The 14,748-nt window shown below is 47.3% G+C and overlaps 5 non-coding genes and 5 pseudogenes across 5 annotated transcripts; all 10 read right to left on the bottom strand.

Moving 5' to 3' along the window:
* Nucleotides 1-381: 381 nt before the first annotated feature.
* On the bottom strand, nucleotides 382-498 carry LOC138773715 (U2 spliceosomal RNA; annotated as a pseudogene).
* A 954-nt stretch (nucleotides 499-1,452) lies between these two features.
* Nucleotides 1,453-1,643, bottom strand: LOC138773311 (U2 spliceosomal RNA). Its single transcript, XR_011360018.1, has one exon. It is a non-coding gene; the product is annotated as a U2 spliceosomal RNA (small nuclear RNA).
* Nucleotides 1,644-2,593: 950 nt separating this feature from the next.
* LOC138773310 (U2 spliceosomal RNA) lies at nucleotides 2,594-2,784 on the bottom strand. The gene has a single exon (XR_011360017.1). It is a non-coding gene; the product is annotated as a U2 spliceosomal RNA (small nuclear RNA).
* A 946-nt stretch (nucleotides 2,785-3,730) lies between these two features.
* Nucleotides 3,731-3,921, bottom strand: LOC138773309 (U2 spliceosomal RNA). The gene has a single exon (XR_011360016.1). It is a non-coding gene; the product is annotated as a U2 spliceosomal RNA (small nuclear RNA).
* Nucleotides 3,922-4,875: 954 nt separating this feature from the next.
* Nucleotides 4,876-5,109, bottom strand: LOC138773593 (U2 spliceosomal RNA; annotated as a pseudogene).
* A 5,098-nt stretch (nucleotides 5,110-10,207) lies between these two features.
* On the bottom strand, nucleotides 10,208-10,354 carry LOC138773703 (U2 spliceosomal RNA; annotated as a pseudogene).
* A 958-nt stretch (nucleotides 10,355-11,312) lies between these two features.
* LOC138773571 (U2 spliceosomal RNA) lies at nucleotides 11,313-11,536 on the bottom strand (annotated as a pseudogene).
* A 717-nt stretch (nucleotides 11,537-12,253) lies between these two features.
* LOC138773659 (U2 spliceosomal RNA) lies at nucleotides 12,254-12,320 on the bottom strand (annotated as a pseudogene).
* A 958-nt stretch (nucleotides 12,321-13,278) lies between these two features.
* LOC138773308 (U2 spliceosomal RNA) lies at nucleotides 13,279-13,469 on the bottom strand. The gene has a single exon (XR_011360015.1). It is a non-coding gene; the product is annotated as a U2 spliceosomal RNA (small nuclear RNA).
* Nucleotides 13,470-14,427: 958 nt separating this feature from the next.
* On the bottom strand, nucleotides 14,428-14,618 carry LOC138773306 (U2 spliceosomal RNA). Its single transcript, XR_011360013.1, has one exon. It is a non-coding gene; the product is annotated as a U2 spliceosomal RNA (small nuclear RNA).
* Nucleotides 14,619-14,748: the final 130 nt, after the last annotated feature.

The raw sequence follows: 14,748 nt of genomic DNA, 5'->3' as shown, positions 1-14,748 counted from the left end.
AAACATATGTGCAATACCTTGCCAGGAAGGTTGAAATCTCTTCATCTCTCACAAATGGATTATACATTTGCACTGTTACAGGCACACGCTGCTTCCTTGGGGGCGTGGCTACAACAAATTTGCATCCCTGCAGTTTGGGATGATTAGCAAGTTCCTGGCTCCTTGTATAACATGTTCTGAAGGAATTCTGGGTATTGAAGGTGATATCATAGAATCCCAGGGTGGGGAAAGCTTGTACACAGAAGATTTCGTGTCTTTCCATTTTTAAGGTCTCCTCAATCAATTTAGCCTGGACATCCACGATGGTCCATTCACTTTTCTTTGCCTCTGGCACATACAGCCGCACTGTGTTGGGCGCTGTGGGTAGGTTCGCTGCCATCGTGCAGGTCCTCGCCGTCTCCAGCTAATTGCAGCCGCAGCTGCAGCCTAATGGCGCGCGTGCCCCTGTGATAAGAACAGACACTACGCTTGATCTTAGCCAAAAGGCCGAGAAGCGATGGCCACAACGGTTTCCCGAAAACTCCCCTTCTCGGACACCACGTCCTTCTTGTTAAGGCGAAGCCAGACATACATACCCTATTATGCGCTCCACCCTCTCAGATGGCGGACCGGACGTGCTTTCACACTGCATCTCCTATTGCCTAGCACTGCCTCTGTCTTCCTTTCTGCTCTCAAATCTGAATAGCTCCACCCCCCAATCACACTGCGTCTGCTTCCACCTGATGGATGGCAGACATACACGTCTCTGTCTCTGTCTCCGTCTCTGTCTGGCATACATGACATGCAGCTAGCTCTTTGGCTGGCTGTCTCTGTAGCTGGCTGGCTGTCTCTGTGGCTGGCTGCCTAGCTGGCTAGCTTATTATTAGTACCTACCTACCTACCTACCTATCTATCTATCTATCTATCTATCTATCTATCTATCTATCTATCTAATCTATCCTATCTATCCTATCTATTCTATCTAATGTATCTAATCTATCTATCAAAGAACATGGAGGGTGAATTCTCCCAGCTGGAGCCGTAGGCAGGCAGCATCAGCAGGATACATCGGCCGGCCACCAGGAAATCAAATCCAAAGGAAACGGTTTAATAAACTGCACCTACCTTTCCACCTACCTGCTCGGTCGCTTGACCGGCTGCAACTGAGCTGCTTGTTGTGCTGGCAGCTGTGTATAGCAGCAAAGCCTTGATGACATCACGTCCCGCGATGACATCACCAGCACTGGCCCGGCAGCCAAGTTGTAAACAACTCTGCCAGTTGGTTGCCATGGCAACAGAGGCCAGCAAGTCTTGGACAAACAAACTTTTCGTAGCCACACTCGGGCTAATTTTTCGGGGTCGGTCCACCTGCGCACAACACACTCGAGGGATGTTTCTTGCAAAACAGTAGTTTCAGGTGCAGCCGGCTTGTTTCCTTCTTCATTCTTTTGCTCTGTTTTTTGCAAACTCATTAGGGGGTGCACTGAACCTGGAGGCACTGCAATACCAGGTCAATGCCTGGAGAGGACAGAGCAAGCTCTTTTTCCATCTCCCTGTTCTAAAAATCCATTTAATATATGGTCCCCAGATAGGGGACGTATCAGATATTAAACTGATAAGAACAGATACTACACTTGATCTTAGCCAAAAGGCCGAGAAGCGATGGCCACAACGGTTTCCCGAAAACTCCCCTTCTCGGACACCACGTCCTTCTTGTTAAGGCGAAGCCAGACATACATACCCTATTATGCGCTCCACCCTCTCAGATGGCGGACCGGACGTGCTTTCACACTGCATCTCCTATTGCCTAGCACTGCCTCTGTCTTCCTTTCTGCTCTCAAATCTGAATAGCTCCACCCCCCAATCACACTGCGTCTGCTTCCACCTGATGGATGGCAGACATACACGTCTCTGTCTCTGTCTCCGTCTCTGTCTGGCATACATGACATGCAGCTAGCTCTTTGGCTGGCTGTCTCTGTAGCTGGCTGGCTGTCTCTGTGGCTGGCTGCCTAGCTGGCTAGCTTATTATTAGTACCTACCTACCTACCTATCTATCTATCTATCTATCTATCTATCTATCTATCTATCTATCTAATCTATCCTATCTATCCTATCTATTCTATCTAATGTATCTAATCTATCTATCAAAGAACATGGAGGGTGAATTCTCCCAGCTGGAGCCGTAGGCAGGCAGCATCAGCAGGATACATCGGCCGGCCACCAGGAAATCAAATCCAAAGGAAACGGTTTAATAAACTGCACCTACCTTTCCACCTACCTGCTCGGTCGCTTGACCGGCTGCAACTGAGCTGCTTGTTGTGCTGGCAGCTGTGTATAGCAGCAAAGCCTTGATGACATCACGTCCCGCGATGACATCACCAGCACTGGCCCGGCAGCCAAGTTGTAAACAACTCTGCCAGTTGGTTGCCATGGCAACAGAGGCCAGCAAGTCTTGGACAAACAAACTTTTCGTAGCCACACTCGGGCTAATTTTTCGGGGTCGGTCCACCTGCGCACAACACACTCGAGGGATGTTTCTTGCAAAACAGTAGTTTCAGGTGCAGCCGGCTTGTTTCCTTCTTCATTCTTTTGCTCTGTTTTTTGCAAACTCATTAGGGGGTGCACTGAACCTGGAGGCACTGCAATACCAGGTCAATGCCTGGAGAGGACAGAGCAAGCTCTTTTTCCATCTCCCTGTTCTAAAAATCCATTTAATATATGGTCCCCAGATAGGGGACGTATCAGATATTAAACTGATAAGAACAGATACTACACTTGATCTTAGCCAAAAGGCCGAGAAGCGATGGCCACAACGGTTTCCCGAAAACTCCCCTTCTCGGACACCACGTCCTTCTTGTTAAGGCGAAGCCAGACATACATACCCTATTATGCGCTCCACCCTCTCAGATGGCGGACCGGACGTGCTTTCACACTGCATCTCCTATTGCCTAGCACTGCCTCTGTCTTCCTTTCTGCTCTCAAATCTGAATAGCTCCACCCCCCAATCACACTGCGTCTGCTTCCACCTGATGGATGGCAGACATACACGTCTCTGTCTCTGTCTCCGTCTCTGTCTGGCATACATGACATGCAGCTAGCTCTTTGGCTGGCTGTCTCTGTAGCTGGCTGGCTGTCTCTGTGGCTGGCTGCCTAGCTGGCTAGCTTATTATTAGTACCTACCTACCTACCTATCTATCTATCTATCTATCTATCTATCTATCTATCTATCTAATCTATCCTATCTATCCTATCTATTCTATCTAATGTATCTAATCTATCTATCAAAGAACATGGAGGGTGAATTCTCCCAGCTGGAGCCGTAGGCAGGCAGCATCAGCAGGATACATCGGCCGGCCACCAGGAAATCAAATCCAAAGGAAACGGTTTAATAAACTGCACCTACCTTTCCACCTACCTGCTCGGTCGCTTGACCGGCTGCAACTGAGCTGCTTGTTGTGCTGGCAGCTGTGTATAGCAGCAAAGCCTTGATGACATCACGTCCCGCGATGACATCACCAGCACTGGCCCGGCAGCCAAGTTGTAAACAACTCTGCCAGTTGGTTGCCATGGCAACAGAGGCCAGCAAGTCTTGGACAAACAAACTTTTCGTAGCCACACTCGGGCTAATTTTTCGGGGTCGGTCCACCTGCGCACAACACACTCGAGGGATGTTTCTTGCAAAACAGTAGTTTCAGGTGCAGCCGGCTTGTTTCCTTCTTCATTCTTTTGCTCTGTTTTTTGCAAACTCATTAGGGGGTGCACTGAACCTGGAGGCACTGCAATACCAGGTCAATGCCTGGAGAGGACAGAGCAAGCTCTTTTTCCATCTCCCTGTTCTAAAAATCCATTTAATATATGGTCCCCAGATAGGGGACGTATCAGATATTAAACTGATAAGAACAGATACTACACTTGATCTTAGCCAAAAGGCCGAGAAGCGATGGCCACAACGGTTTCCCGAAAACTCCCCTTCTCGGACACCACGTCCTTCTTGTTAAGGCGAAGCCAGACATACATACCCTATTATGCGCTCCACCCTCTCAGATGGCGGACCGGACGTGCTTTCACACTGCATCTCCTATTGCCTAGCACTGCCTCTGTCTTCCTTTCTGCTCTCAAATCTGAATAGCTCCACCCCCCAATCACACTGCGTCTGCTTCCACCTGATGGATGGCAGACATACACGTCTCTGTCTCTGTCTCCGTCTCTGTCTGGCATACATGACATGCAGCTAGCTCTTTGGCTGGCTGTCTCTGTAGCTGGCTGGCTGTCTCTGTGGCTGGCTGCCTAGCTGGCTAGCTTATTATTAGTACCTACCTACCTACCTACCTACCTATCTATCTATCTATCTATCTATCTATCTATCTATCTATCTAATCTATCCTATCTATCCTATCTATTCTATCTAATGTATCTAATCTATCTATCAAAGAACATGGAGGGTGAATTCTCCCAGCTGGAGCCGTAGGCAGGCAGCATCAGCAGGATACATCGGCCGGCCACCAGGAAATCAAATCCAAAGGAAACGGTTTAATAAACTGCACCTACCTTTCCACCTACCTGCTCGGTCGCTTGACCGGCTGCAACTGAGCTGCTTGTTGTGCTGGCAGCTGTGTATAGCAGCAAAGCCTTGATGACATCACGTCCCGCGATGACATCACCAGCACTGGCCCGGCAGCCAAGTTGTAAACAACTCTGCCAGTTGGTTGCCATGGCAACAGAGGCCAGCAAGTCTTGGACAAACAAACTTTTCGTAGCCACACTCGGGCTAATTTTTCGGGGTCGGTCCACCTGCGCACAACACACTCGAGGGATGTTTCTTGCAAAACAGTAGTTTCAGGTGCAGCCGGCTTGTTTCCTTCTTCATTCTTTTGCTCTGTTTTTTGCAAACTCATTAGGGGGTGCACTGAACCTGGAGGCACTGCAATACCAGGTCAATGCCTGGAGAGGACAGAGCAAGCTCTTTTTCCATCTCCCTGTTCTAAAAATCCATTTAATATATGGTCCCCAGATAGGGGACGTATCAGATATTAAACTGATAAGAACAGATTTTTTTTTTTTAAGTTGGCTACCCCTTACAACGGGGGCTTTCTTTATTTAAGTCAACAAATTATTACAAAAACAAAGTATTTTTACAAGGATAAAAATGTACAATAAAATACAATTTTTTCCAATAAAATACAATTGTTTTGCATAAAAACACATAAAATCATATTAAAAGGGACTTGGTGGACTTATATCACAGAGCTCCATTCACTTAAAAACCATTTTCTTGCTAAAACAGGGAAATGCTTTCTGTCCAATAAATAATAATAATACATCTCATTAAGACAAATGGTTAAAATGTCCTTCACAGATAAAACCTCATGTTTGTATAATAAAATATTCCTGGCCTTCCACAGAGCTGCCTTCACACAGTTTATAGTCTTCCATGCCATGATTTCTTGAGTCCTTGTTGGGCATTCCAAGCAACCATAAAAAACAGCAGCGTGATTCAGTTCTTTAAGTCCAGTGATTCTTTTTATCAGAGGGGATATTTTAGTCCATACGTGTTGCGTGTAAAAACAAGTCCAAAACAGATGGTGCACGGTCTCTGCTTCCTGGCAGCCTCCCCTCGGACAGATCGCTGAGTTGGTTAAACCTCTTCGGTGCTGGAATGCCCGGCATGGAAGACACTCGTGGATGCAGCTCCAGGCCAGGTCTTTCTGTGGATTAAAAATATAATTAGCATTGGCCATTTCCCATATTTTTTTACATTTTTCTTCATTAAAATTTTTAATAGGAGCAATAAAACCACTTTCCTTCACAGCCTTTAAAATCTTTTTACTGTTTGTCAAGTTTTGAGCGCTTTTCCCCTTCAGACCATAAAAACTAACTGTTGTCTCTAAAATCTTATAATGCTTGGGTAGATTAAAAGCGTACGGGGAAGTTAAAATGGTTGAAAACCACCCGTTTCTCCTCATAAAATACCCAGTATTAAAACGTATAAAATAAGACCAGTAGTTCTCTTTGGACAGGGAGTTAAAACACATGCTAAAAAACTTGATTAAAAGAAAGGCTTTAAAATCAGGAAAGTCCTTACCACCCATCTTCTTAGGTTTACATACAGTTTCTCTTTTTAGCTTTTCCATCTTGGAGCTCCATAAAAAGGTAAAACAAGCTTTGGTTATTTTTTTAAGAACAACTTCTGGAGGGGGAAACACCATACTTAAATACAATAAAAGAGGTAAAATCACCATTTTGGTAATTAAAACCCTCCCCTCCATCGTCAGCTTTCTCATATTCCACATACATAGCTTTTGGTTTACTTTTTGCGCCACCAAGTCCCAGCTACTAAAACCATTGTTTGACTCATTGAAGGAGACACCTAAAATCTGCACAGTATCGGACACCGGAACAGGAATGTCTCTTAAAACCATTCCACTTATATTTAAAATGCTGCTTTTGTTTAAATTAACTTTAAAACCGGAGGCACAAGAAAAAAACTGGATCTGCTTCAAAGTTTTTTGAAGCGATGGGGCGTCCCTGCAAAGCACCGTGACATCATCCATGTACCCCACTGCTTTGGCCTCGAGTCCCCCTCCTCCCGGCAGGGGGACTCCGTGAATCTGTTTGTCTCTCCGAATGGCACACATTAGAGGCTCTAAGGCGCAGATGAAAAGCAGTGGGGACAAGGGACACCCCTGCTTCACTCCGGATTTTAAAAGAATGTTCCGTGTCTTAAAACCATTTACTAAAATTTTACTTGTGCAGCCTTGATAAAACGCTTTAAGAGATAATAAAAAACCCTCCGGTATACCCATTTTTTCTAAAACCTTAAAAAGATAAAAATGCGATACCCTGTCAAATGCCTTTTCGAAGTCTATGGATAAAACGGCAAGTTGTCCTTTTCTTGACTGGGTATCGCTGATCACGTCCTTAATAAGGTTTAAAATGTCCCAGATGCTTCTCCCGGGTACCCCACAGACCTGATTGCAATGGATTAGCTTGTCGATCACGGCCTTCAGACGGTTTGCACACAGTTTGGCCATGATCTTGTAGTCACAATTCAGAAGGGTGATTGGTCTCCAATTCCTCAAACTCGACCTGTCTCCCTTCTTGAAGAGGAGGGAGACATCACCCTTCTTCCACGACCCCGGGAGAGCTTTGGACTTAAAAACATCGGTTAAGAGATTAAAAAGGTCGTCCTTTAAAATCCCGTAAAAAGTCACATAAAATTCTATGGGTATACCGTCGGGCCCAGGTACCTTACCTGTCTTAAAACTTTTAACAGTCTCTAAAACCTCCTGCTCCGTGATGTTCTGTAATAAAAGGGACTGGGAGACAGGGTCTAAAACATTAGTGATCTCCTCCAATGAGTCATTTAAAAAACATTCATCAATGTTTTTTGTGTTAAAAAGATCCGCATAAAATTCATACACTTTTGTTAAAATACCCTGTACATCATTTTCATCATCAATATTGTCAATTAAAACTTTCTTTTCCGTAACTTTCTTAAAAAAGTACCTGGAGCAGGTCTCGTTCTCTTCCAGATGTTTTATTTTAGAACGGAATATCAGTTCTTTCCCTTTCTGCTCCAGGCACTGAGAGATCTCTTTCCTTATATCAATAATCTCTTTTTCTACTTCAATACCGTGATCTCTGAACTTGTACAGGGTTTGCAGGCGAGTATTTAAAAGGTTAAAAAAGGCACGTTTCTCCTTAGCTTTTGAAATCCCAACGTCTATAAAAAATTCTTTTATCTTTAATTTCATTTTTTCCCACCAAGCACTGATGGGAATGTTGGGATTTCTTACTCGCCTGCAATCCTTATAAAAAGTGATAAAATCAGATAAAACCTGCGGATCTTCTAAAAGGGACACGTTTAATTTCCAGGCATTCTTACCAGTTCTCCTGTTAAAATCGCTTTTCACTTTAAAAAACAATAGCTTGTGATCTGAAAAAATATTCGTAAAAAGATCACATTTAAAAGGCAGTACTTGATAAGAGCAGAAAATAAAATCAATTCTAGATTTGCAATTGACGTTACCCCATGTAACGCCGGCTTCCTCAGGTGCATTCATATTACATTTCTTAAAAACATCGGTGAGTTTAAAATCTAAAACAATATTCTTAAGCATGGAAGACGTCTTATCATAGTTTCTACTCACTGAGGTTGAAAGCCGGCGTTCCCCCCTTAAAATACAGTTAAAATCACCTGCTAAAACAAGAGGTTCAGAATCGTTAATAAAAAGCGGTAAAACTTCTAGCATTCTAGCTCTTTCATTTTTTTCAGGAGAACCATAAAAGTTTAAAAACTGCCATTTAATACCATTGATAAAAGCTTTTACAAGTAAAATTCTGCCTGGTAAAATTTCAATAAAAGAATCAATTAAAACGTTCCCTTTAAAAAGTATGGCGACCCCTGCTGATCTGGATTCGTTGGATCCAGACCAGATTGACGGACCGTGCACCCAGTCGTCTTCATATTTCTTATACGTCATGCAATGCGGGATGCTGCACTCCTGCAGGAAGAAGACGGAAGCAGCAAAAACCGTCAGATAATTAAAAAGGGCAACCCTTCTCACTTTTGCCTGTAGACTTCTTACGTTAAGTGAGAGACCGGACAACTCAGCCATTGGAGAGTGTAAAGGAAATCAATCTCGCAACAGGACTACAACTCTCCGGCTACACCAGAGACCCCACTCGAGCTCTCATATCCCCCCACGTCCGAGTCTACTGTGCACATGGACGATGCCGGGGATGAACTACCGTCGCTCAAGTGACTCCCGGACCCCAGGCAGCGGTAGGGGCCACAGTGTCACCCCATACAGAACATACGGGCAGCACGGTTTGTTGGGTTCCCGACTCACTTACTTCCGCTATCCCCTCCGCAGGGGTGGGATGTTTGCTTATTGCGGTTTCCGGCACCTCAGAGATGGTGACCCCTGAGGCCCCCTCCTGGCAGAGAGGGGGCGGGGTGCCCCGGCGTGGGGCCTTTGGAGGAGCGTCACTTGGTTTCCCCACAACGGTGAGTACTTCCATCGGCTCCTCCTGCACCACCTCCGAGTAGAGCCGGGACCCGGAGCCCTTGCGCCGCTTAACCGTGGCCTCACCACCGGGGTCTTTCCACTCTGGCACAGCCTGTACCGAAGGCTGTTGGGCCAGAGAGCCGGCGCCAGTCGGCACACCTTCCACCCCAGTTTCCTGGGGAGGGGCCTCCTTCCGGCCACCAGCTCTCTTTTTCCCCGTCCTCTGCGCCTTAGGGCCCTCTGCCGATCTCTCTAGGGGAGTCACTGATGTGTCCATTGCATCACCCGTCTCCGGCTCTTGTGGGGGGGCACTTTGGGTCTCTGGTTGCCCAGGCTGGTGTCCTGGTCTAGGCTTGGGTTGCCCTGGCTGCTCCGTCTTTCTCGGTCTGTGGGGACAGTTTGCATACAGGTGACCGATGTTGTGGCAAAAATTACATCTGGCTCCTTGACGGCACTCTTGTGTTTCATGTTCGGAGCTGCCACATTTCTTGCATGTACTGTCACACTGTTCTTTTGAGTGCCCATATTTGTGACATGCCCTGCAGAAGTCAGGCATTCCCGCAAAGTAGAGGTCGCCACACATGTTGTTCAATTTAAAACGTGCTGGTGGTAATCTCACTCCCCCTACAAAGTTGGGGTCGTTAATGCACGTAACTAAAAACCGCCATTTTGAGGTCCAAATACCAAACTCGTTCATAATCTTCCCCTGACACTTCACGCTCTTAAAGTAGGCTGCCAGGAAGGCTTCCACGTCTTTTAGACTAGCGAAAGGGGAATACCTCTTAATCACTACAAGTTTGGTAATATCGAGGACGTGCTCTATGATCTGGACCCCCCCAAGCTTCGGATGTTCCTTCCCGGGAATACTCGCCACGAAATCTCGAAAGATTCCCTCTTCGGTGAACGATACATCGTATATCCTACGCTTGGGGTAGTCCTGGATCGCCAATATCTCTCGCTTCTGGATGTTAAAAAATTCCCATGAGCACGTCCTCCACGACAAACTTCAGCCCTCGAGTGTCTTCCGTATCACCTGTGAGTATGACTCGCACAGTGTTCTTAATCCGGGCATAAGCCGGTACGGAACCTGGATCCGCATCCATGGTTCTCGATGGTACGCAACGTAACGCTCTGCTTCGCTCCGTAAAGCTCCGCTCCGCAACGCTCCGCTCCGCCCTCCCTTGATCCGAAGATCGCAGGAGGCGATCGCAACCCGTTGTCTGGGGACTAAGCCGCCTGCCTATAGCAGCATGGGGACAATCCCCCAAGGCCGACAGGACGGGTACCCCAGACACCTCTTGACTTCGAAACAAGTGCAGCAACAGGTACTACACTTGATCTTAGCCAAAAGGCCGAGAAGCGATGGCCACAACGGTTTCCCGAAAACTCCCCTTCTCGGACACCACGTCCTTCTTGTTAAGGCGAAGCCAGACATACATACCCTATTATGCGCTCCACCCTCTCAGATGGCGGACCGGACGTGCTTTCACACTGCATCTCCTATTGCCTAGCACTGCCTCTGTCTTCCTTTCTGCTCTCAAATCTGAATAGCTCCACCCCCCAATCACACTGCGTCTGCTTCCACCTGATGGATGGCAGACATACACGTCTCTGTCTCTGTCTCCGTCTCTGTCTGGCATACATGACATGCAGCTAGCTCTTTGGCTGGCTGTCTCTGTAGCTGGCTGGCTGTCTCTGTGGCTGGCTGCCTAGCTGGCTAGCTTATTATTAGTACCTACCTACCTACCTACCTACCTATCTATCTATCTATCTATCTATCTATCTATCTATCTATCTATCTAATCTATCCTATCTATCCTATCTATTCTATCTAATGTATCTAATCTATCTATCAAAGAACATGGAGGGTGAATTCTCCCAGCTGGAGCCGTAGGCAGGCAGCATCAGCAGGATACATCGGCCGGCCACCAGGAAATCAAATCCAAAGGAAACGGTTTAATAAACTGCACCTACCTTTCCACCTACCTGCTCGGTCGCTTGACCGGCTGCAACTGAGCTGCTTGTTGTGCTGGCAGCTGTGTATAGCAGCAAAGCCTTGATGACATCACGTCCCGCGATGACATCACCAGCACTGGCCCGGCAGCCAAGTTGTAAACAACTCTGCCAGTTGGTTGCCATGGCAACAGAGGCCAGCAAGTCTTGGACAAACAAACTTTTCGTAGCCACACTCGGGCTAATTTTTCGGGGTCGGTCCACCTGCGCACAACACACTCGAGGGATGTTTCTTGCAAAACAGTAGTTTCAGGTGCAGCCGGCTTGTTTCCTTCTTCATTCTTTTGCTCTGTTTTTTGCAAACTCATTAGGGGGTGCACTGAACCTGGAGGCACTGCAATACCAGGTCAATGCCTGGAGAGGACAGAGCAAGCTCTTTTTCCATCTCCCTGTTCTAAAAATCCATTTAATATATGGTCCCCAGATAGGGGACGTATCAGATATTAAACTGATAAGAACAGATTTTTTTTTTTTTTTTTTTTTGAGAGTCGAGGCAACGTGCTCTCATCACCCAAGTGCTACTAAAAAAGTGTAGCGTGCCACACAAAAAAGTGCACTAGGATGCGGTCTATCGCAAGCCCACTCTAAAAAGAGATGGGCCCCCAACACACCTAATTCCCTTCCCTTCCGGGCCAAAAGGCACCTGCAAAGGTCCAGGACAAATGTCCGCTCTCAGACGAGGCCAAGAGCAGACCGGTAAACAACTACGGCTTGTACCTGAGCGTAACCCAGGCACTCACCGTTCGTCATTCAATCAAAAGGTGGTCACTCCCGAGGGAGAACCGGGGGTGCAGGGAGGCAAGGAGCGCAGATGGCCACACATGCCTCCCCTAGACCTCCGAGGGGTCCCCAAAAGGCGACCGCAACCCGAAGGATCCTAGTGACAAACAAACGTGGAAAGTGAACACACAGTGACAAAAAAGAATAAATAAATCAGACGTGCGCTGTGCAAAACAGCCCGGACATCTGGCCGGATCTATAAAAATTCCTCGTAATTTTCACAGAGCCAGAGGCCGGAAAACTAGAGGTGTGTGCTCAAAGGGGTGTGAATGTGAAGTGCGTGCTCAGTGCCATTCCTCAATTGGGGTCCCACACCCAGTGAGTTCAGGCACCCTGGGGTCACCACTCCCAGGGCACTTCTGCACCTCGACTCTCAACCCCCTCGAAACCTCATGGCCAGATCCAGACGGGCATGACCTACTAGGAAGGCTGCTCAGGCCGCACAGCCAACCGTTCTACCCATGCCGTCTGTGTGGTTCTCTGCTCACTTAAGAACAGATACTACACTTGATCTTAGCCAAAAGGCCGAGAAGCGATGGCCACAACGGTTTCCCGAAAACTCCCCTTCTCGGACACCACGTCCTTCTTGTTAAGGCGAAGCCAGACATACATACCCTATTATGCGCTCCACCCTCTCAGATGGCGGACCGGACGTGCTTTCACACTGCATCTCCTATTGCCTAGCACTGCCTCTGTCTTCCTTTCTGCTCTCAAATCTGAATAGCTCCACCCCCCAATCACACTGCGTCTGCTTCCACCTGATGGATGGCAGACATACACGTCTCTGTCTCTGTCTCCGTCTCTGTCTGGCATACATGACATGCAGCTAGCTCTTTGGCTGGCTGTCTCTGTAGCTGGCTGGCTGTCTCTGTGGCTGGCTGCCTAGCTGGCTAGCTTATTATTAGTACCTACCTACCTACCTACCTATCTATCTATCTATCTATCTATCTATCTATCTATCTATCTATCTATCTAATCTATCCTATCTATCCTATCTATTCTATCTAATGTATCTAATCTATCTATCAAAGAACATGGAGGGTGAATTCTCCCAGCTGGAGCCGTAGGCAGGCAGCATCAGCAGGATACATCGGCCGGCCACCAGGAAATCAAATCCAAAGGAAACGGTTTAATAAACTGCACCTACCTTTCCACCTACCTGCTCGGTCGCTTGACCGGCTGCAACTGAGCTGCTTGTTGTGCTGGCAGCTGTGTATAGCAGCAAAGCCTTGATGACATCACGTCCCGCGATGACATCACCAGCACTGGCCCGGCAGCCAAGTTGTAAACAACTCTGCCAGTTGGTTGCCATGGCAACAGAGGCCAGCAAGTCTTGGACAAACAAACTTTTCGTAGCCACACTCGGGCTAATTTTTCGGGGTCGGTCCACCTGCGCACAACACACTCGAGGGATGTTTCTTGCAAAACAGTAGTTTCAGGTGCAGCCGGCTTGTTTCCTTCTTCATTCTTTTGCTCTGTTTTTTGCAAACTCATTAGGGGGTGCACTGAACCTGGAGGCACTGCAATACCAGGTCAATGCCTGGAGAGGACAGAGCAAGCTCTTTTTCCATCTCCCTGTTCTAAAAATCCATTTAATATATGGTCCCCAGATAGGGGACGTATCAGATATTAAACTGATAAGAACAGATACTACACTTGATCTTAGCCAAAAGGCCGAGAAGCGATGGCCACAACGGTTTCCCGAAAACTCCCCTTCTCGGACACCACGTCCTTCTTGTTAAGGCGAAGCCAGACATACATACCCTATTATGCGCTCCACCCTCTCAGATGGCGGACCGGACGTGCTTTCACACTGCATCTCCTATTGCCTAGCACTGCCTCTGTCTTCCTTTCTGCTCTCAAATCTGAATAGCTCCACCCCCCAATCACACTGCGTCTGCTTCCACCTGATGGATGGCAGACATACACGTCTCTGTCTCTGTCTCCGTCTCTGTCTGGCATACATGACATGCAGCTAGCTCTTTGGCTGGCTGTCTCTGTAGCTGGCTGGCTGTCTCTGTGGCTGGCTGCCTAGCTGGCTAGCTTATTATTAGTACCTACCTACCTACCTACCTACCTATCTATCTATCTATCTATCTATCTATCTATCTATCTATCTATCTAATCTATCCTATCTATCCTATCTATTCTATCTAATGTATCTAATCTATCTATCAAAGAACATGGAGGGTGAATTCTCCCAGCTGGAGCCGTAGGCAGGCAGCATCAGCAGGATACATCGGCCGGCCACCAGGAAATCAAATCCAAAGGAAACGGTTTAATAAACTGCACCTACCTTTCCACCTACCTGCTCGGTCGCTTGACCGGCTGCAACTGAGCTGCTTGTTGTGCTGGCAGCTGTGTATAGCAGCAAAGCCTTGATGACATCACGTCCCGCGATGACATCACCAGCACTGGCCCGGCAGCCAAGTTGTAAACAACTCTGCCAGTTGGTTGCCATGGCAACAGAGGCCAGCAAGTCTTGGACAAACAAACTTTTCGTAGCCACACTCGGGCTAATTTTTCGGGGTCGGTCCACCTGCGCACAACACACTCGAGGGATGTTTCTTGCAAAACAGTAGTTTCAGGTGCAGCCGGCTTGTTTCCTTCTTCATTCTTTTGCTCTGTTTTTTGCAAACTCATTAGGGGGTGCACTGAACCTGGAGGCACTGCAATACCAGGTCAATGCCTGGAGAGGACAGAGCAAGCTCTTTTTCCATCTCCCTGTTCTAAAAATCCATTTAATATATGGTCCCCAGATAGGGGACGTATCAGATATTAAACTGATAAGAACAGATACTACACTTGATCTTAGCCAAAAGGCCGAGAAGCGATGGCCACAACGGTTTCCCGAAAACTCCCCTTCTCGGACACCACGTCCTTCTTGTTAAGGCGAAGCCAGACATACATACCCTATTATGCGCTCCACCCTCTCAGATGGCGGACCGGACGTGCTTTCACACTG

Source organism: Dendropsophus ebraccatus, chromosome 14, assembly GCF_027789765.1.
Source record: "Dendropsophus ebraccatus isolate aDenEbr1 chromosome 14, aDenEbr1.pat, whole genome shotgun sequence".
In the NCBI taxonomy this organism is placed as follows: Eukaryota; Metazoa; Chordata; class Amphibia; order Anura; family Hylidae; genus Dendropsophus; species Dendropsophus ebraccatus.
The sequence above is the reverse complement of the archived record's forward strand: the minus strand, read 5'-3'. Positions and strand labels throughout refer to the sequence as shown.